Genomic DNA, 6084 nt, shown 5'->3' with positions numbered 1-6084 from the left:
ACAGCATAAAACAAATATGATGCAAAAAATGAAAAGATTAGTGGATCTTCCCAGCGAAGCAAGGACAAAACGTTGCATGCTCTGTTGCTGCTGTTATCCAACTGGAACATTTTTTTTTTTTTTTTTTTTGGTGCCAGTGGGAGAAGATCCCCGACATAAAAACCCTCTCTGCCCTGAGAAATATGCTCTGGTTCTCACCATATGGCCCACATAGTGGATTTACTTGTCCATAAAATGATCTAACTACCAAGACTGAGCTCTCCCACACACTTCACGCTTTTCTAGAAAGAGGACAGATTGTGTGTGGCAGAGTCTGTTGGCAAAATGCTGAACAAATACAGCCTCCCTTTTCTAAAACAGGCATCTAACGTAAGAAAATAAAAAATCAATGTTTGAATCACATCTTTCAGTGCTTTCCTTTCAAGAATTGCTCTCTGCAACTGCCTGTGTTGTAGGTTGGCTGGGACATATCTAACCTGACACTGAGATAGGTCAAAGCAGAACGACTATTTTGATCTGATGTGCCAGCAAATACATTCCTCATTAGCTTTGTGTGGAGTGACATTCACTTCTCAAGTAATCTTTTGATGATATGGTTTCTATGTAGCATGGACTGAGTGTGCTGTATATAATATTATACTCAGGCTTTTGAACTGTGTAAATACAATTAGAGAAATGCCGACACTAAAAATATGACACTAAAGGCTCCTGAGCGTGTGCTGGAGTGTGGGCGGTAGCCTTTAGCGATATACTGTATATTGTTTTTATGAGAGAGTATAGCCATAGCAACGAGCACAGAACACTGACATGTTTAGTAGTGACTCTATTCTTTTTTCCAGCTTTTATAGTATTTAACACTGCTAGGCAACTTCTCTTACGTATTTTTCTGCTCTTAGTCCTCTTCGAAAGGTTAAATGAGGTGGCAGAAAATAAACTGCAGGAAAAGAAGCACTAATGGAGACAAATCTGTCTTGGAGGTAGAAAGTGTGAAGACAGAAAAGATGAATAGTTGGGTGTTTAAACTTTTCAGTTTTACTGCATAAAGAAAAAGCTATTCACTGAGCAGAGAATCGTGAAGACATAAGAATTTTAGAAATGATTATGACGCTCTTAAGTTTGGCACAGTCTGAACACAAAACTGTTTTTTTTAAGCTTTTTATTCATTGTACTGAATATGTTCATTTAAGTATATGTAGACAAGAAAAAAGGATGATTTAACCAGTCTCACGGGCAGAGCCAGATATAGTACTTATCATAAAAAGTGGCTATAAAACAGTAAAAACAATTTAGAAGGGTCTGTAAAAACTGACAGGATTGGGAGAGGTGAGGGATGATGCTGTCTTTGTTTAGAATTATTTTAATCCGTCATCAAAGCCATTTGTGTTCCTAAATACTTTGAATTTATTTAAGTGTAATAAAATGAAATACGTAAGTTAATATTTTAAACTGGAGGATCTTCTCTCCCAAAATGAACAAAGAAAGGATTGTTCAGGTGATCTTAATCTTGTCTGGCTGCCTAATGCCCCTGAAGAGATCCAGGGATTAAGATTATTTTCCAAACGATCTTCTCTGGCAAAAAAGAGGTTGATTAAGATGTGTTTTTTTTAATAGTAAGTAAGGGAAACATAAATGGTTTTCAGGGCTTAGATAAGAGTTGCTAATTGTGATATTTTAAATGACTGTGCTTTGTTACTCAGAAAAGTGAATGCATTTGTAATCACACGCTGAGACTGAGTTTTCCTGCCAAGGCTATGGAGCTCTTTTGTGTCAGTCAGTTCTGTGGTATTAGAATAGAATAGAACAGAACTGTATTGTCATTGTAACAAGTACAACAAAGTTGAAGTCGCAGCAATCAAGAAAACAAAAGTAAGAAAGTGTATAGAAAGTGCATAAAGGTCCATAAGAAAATATATGATGACAGCTTGTCCATCATTGTCCAGTTCAGCCAGCCTCCACCTCCACAGGGTCCAGGACTGAGCTTCTTCAGTCATGCTCCATCTCTGTCTCCTGGATCCTGTCTGCTCACAGCAGGTGAAGCTCTTCCAATGTGGCGTTGGTGTCTGATGTTAGCTCAGTTAGCCATGTCTGTGAATGACATGATGCTACTCTGCCTTCTGGTATTCCCTCTGTTGCTGGGTTAGCACAGCTAGCTCGTCCATCTTACTGGAGATAGTTCTTACGTTCCCAATAACGATGGATGGAAGGACAGGTCCATATCATCACTTCCTAGCTCACACCTGAAAACCAGCACGTCGTCCTCACCACTTCCTCCTCACCTTGTGGGAAGACATCAGGCCTTACACCAGCTAGCATTGACATGCTACAGGCTGCTAACAGCTGAGTTCACATGTGAACAATGCAGCCATGGCTACATGTAAGATCTCCAGACAAACACAGGAGAAAATGTAGTAAAAATATCACTGAAGCCTCAAAAAGTTTGGTGTCCATGACCAACAAATGAGCCATACAAAGTAATGATCCACTCCAAATACAGAGATTATGAAAAAGAGACAAAAAAAATTACAAGAAACGAACAAAAAAAAAGAGAGCTGCTGCAAAAGGCAGCCATAGCCAACAGAGCAGCGCCTAGCAACCATATTACTCACTGTTACAAGTGAATAACTTGTTTGTGGGCTAAGAAACAATAGTACCATCATGTTGATTTATCATCTTCGATACACTGTGTACATCTTTGTTTGCATTTGAGAGGAAACGTGTGTTACATTTAGCCCAAGCCTTGGCTAACCTCGGCTTTCTTACCAAGATACCATATCTATGTTCCCCTCTACATTTGATGTTAGATGCTGTCATTATTATTTACACTGTGTGTGGAAAAGCCTAGCATGAGACAAACTCTCTGTGCAATATCTGATAAAATCATTATCGCCTTGTTTTGGTTGGAAAGTAAAACAGTTTTTAGATCACAGTTAAAGAAATAGTAGACTCTTAAATGACTATGAACCCACTGTTAAATCAGTCATTAATATAATCTAACTCCTAGCTTTATACTGCTAGAATGATTTATAGTAGATGGCATATATACTGTATATACAACTCTCATCTTTAAAACCTCAACCAATTTCTGTTTAAAGGGATATTCCCCACACCTGAAGCAAAATCTGTCACAAGCACTGTAATATGTAAAAGAGGCTTCATGTCTCTGGCTCGTGGTACTTGAGTGAACATGCTGACATGGAAATGAGGTGTGTGTGCAGAGCATCAGATACTCATTAGTCAAGTCCACCCAGGAGCTTCATAGTCCAGCAGTTCAGTATATTCGAGGTGAGCTTATCTGGATTCCCCAACTTGCTACATCGCATAATTTTTTAATCTCATCATTCAATCGGTTCAGCAGCTCCAGTTGATTCCCCGCTGATGTTCAGTGATGGTGGTCCTGAATAATTAAACAATTCTGACAGCCTTGTGGGGGTCCGTTTCTATGACAACCCATCTCCCGGTGTCCCCTGAGTAATGTAAATCTCCTGTCTGCTTAATGTCACAGTTACAGCAGAAATATGACACAGAGAGATCCTCAGGGTGAGGTCAGAGGGAGATGTTGGATTACATGTCCAGGCTTTCTCTTCGCTCCATCAACTCTACACCTGTTGCTCGGCCTACATCTTCACTTTTAGAGCCTTCCTGTCACAACTGAAAGTGACCAGAAGCATCTAGGAGACTGAAGAGCTTTGTGAAACCTCAGAGCAAATGTTTGAGTGATGTCAGTAATCTTTCCTGACAGTTCTTGACATATCTTCGCTTCCGAAAGTCATACTCCAACCGTGCACATCCTCAGTCTCCTCACGCACAACAAACCTGAGCTACAGTCAATTACCCTTTAACTTCAAATGCTTCATCAGTCCCCCAGCCCATCAGACAGTGAATTAACCTTATCTACCTGCCGTTAAAGAGGTGTGTGTCCAAAGCTTAATGCCTGGTCCCAGTTGGAGCTATTACAAGAAAATATGTCCTGACTTTGCAAGCAGCATGATGCTGGCTAATCAGGTCCTGAGAAATGCAATAAAAAAGGGATTATGATGCAGCTTTTTCTATTATTTTCAAAAGTGCTTACTCCACGTTTTAATCATTCCCTCTATTAATATGTGGCTCTGTGTTGTGCTGCGGGACTTGAAGGGGCTATGAGATGTTTAAATGCTTAAACCCAGCATGAGATTTTGGAAGGCAAACTTCCAAGTCTCAACTGATTTGTGCAGCATTTCATGAGTCAGTGGATTCGGAGAAAATTAAATTCCCCCATGTGTGTAACATTAACAGATGCTTTAATTTGGTTGAATGTAATGTTCGTTTTGTTGAGCTTTAAAGGGAGCTTGTGGAAGCTGTTAGGTCTCTTGTGTGCTGCTTTATTCAGACTCACAGTCTTGTATCAGAGATGAGAGATAACCAAAGGGTTTTTTTGCATCTCGTGTTAGAATAAAACCCTTACTTATGAGGCGACCAAATGCTCATGGTAATGTAAGGACATTTGTGTTTGGCAATCACTGTGATGATTACCATCGCGAATACGAGGACAATGATGGCAGAAAACGTGCCTGATGATGCCAACCTCAATCTCCAAACTGAACTAATTCTCTCTGTGAAACCAATTGCCTGTTGAGACAATTCAAGTTGAGACATGAAGTGTGCTCACTAAACCAAGATAATCACCATACCCTGGAGGCAACGGCACTAGATTTGTGTGTGCTGGGATTGACCAGACAGAAGGGGTAGCTACTGCAGGCTGTCACTGATGCATCTGATCCAGCAAGCAAGCTAAAACCAACTTTCGTCATCGCCTGGGGGCCTGTGCCCAATCAAGACGAATCACAGGCTAAAGACTGAGCGGGTGTCTCAGAGGTTCTCCCCTGTTAGCCTGAAGACAGCCTACAGACGTACAGTTAGCAGCCTGAAACCAGCTTACTCAACTGAATGACTTGATGTGTGTCTGTCCATTAGTAACCTGACTGCACAGTCAGACTTTAGACTGCTTGAATGGAAGGAGATCTGTGCTGTCTGCCTGACTGACAGACTTCACCACACAGTTTGATTGAATATAGATTTTGTGTATTGAGAAAACAGAAGACTCTTAATATTTTCTGCTTTTGCACTGAGTCCAGACTGTCCTTGGCCACAGTCAAGTAGGAAGACAAGAGCAGTATACAACATGAACATCTAACATAACCAATATGAAATTAATTCTTAGATGAATTTTAAATCAGTTAACTTCTTTTGTGTAAGATAAGATAATATAGTACGGCTGGGATGATATGCTTTTCTTTTTACGAGTGATGGGGTGCTGATTCGTATGAATTGCAGTTCTTCAACATTTCTGAATTTTGCAATTTTAAGTTTGCTGTTTTGACACCAGACTATGTGAAGAAGTTGAATGATGATGATGATAATGTCCACAGACTATATCAGGAGCCATAGTTTCCCAAAAATTGCACATCACATGTGAGTCCGTTTTTAGAGGTTATTCAGGGGATCTGATGTAGCAGCTTTTTCCAACCCAGCTTATGAACAAAGACTAAAATGAAGGACTTACATTTTAAAAATAAAATAAATAAAAAGGTTTTTGACCAAAAGGCACAATTTAAAATCATGAAACCACCAATTCAGATACTTTGATACATTTTTTTCTCCTACTCCTATAATATAGCTTGATATATGAAACCATACAGCACAAAACAGTGAAGTATGATAACGTAAAATACAATATGATATATTACAAATAAGTATAGTAAGGTTGACTATGTTAAAACAAAACTGTGCAGTTTTAAGATGCCAACAGGTGCAATACAGTAAAATACAGAGTGATACTTCACCACATAATACTGTGGAGTCAATATGGGGAACCACGAGCACAGAAACAACCCTCGAGCAAGCAAAGCTTCTTCTCCGAGGGCGAGAGCAGAACCTCTTGAGCTCGCGGGATTCAGGCCCCGTCAAATCTGCACGCGGTAGTCAAATACGGCGCGTGTGAAATCATGTACAACCGCTCGTGAGACGTTGTTTTGTGCGTGGGATTATTGTCCCCATATTGACTCCACATAATACAATACATGAGAGTATTATACTATAATATATGAT

The sequence above is a fragment of the Halichoeres trimaculatus genome, unplaced genomic scaffold, assembly GCF_033239565.1.
Source record: "Halichoeres trimaculatus isolate MK-OKI-2021-1 unplaced genomic scaffold, fHalTri1.1 fHalTri1_scaffold_5, whole genome shotgun sequence".
NCBI classification, from domain to species: Eukaryota; Metazoa; Chordata; class Actinopteri; order Labriformes; family Labridae; genus Halichoeres; species Halichoeres trimaculatus.
This window is presented reverse-complemented; position numbering follows the sequence as displayed.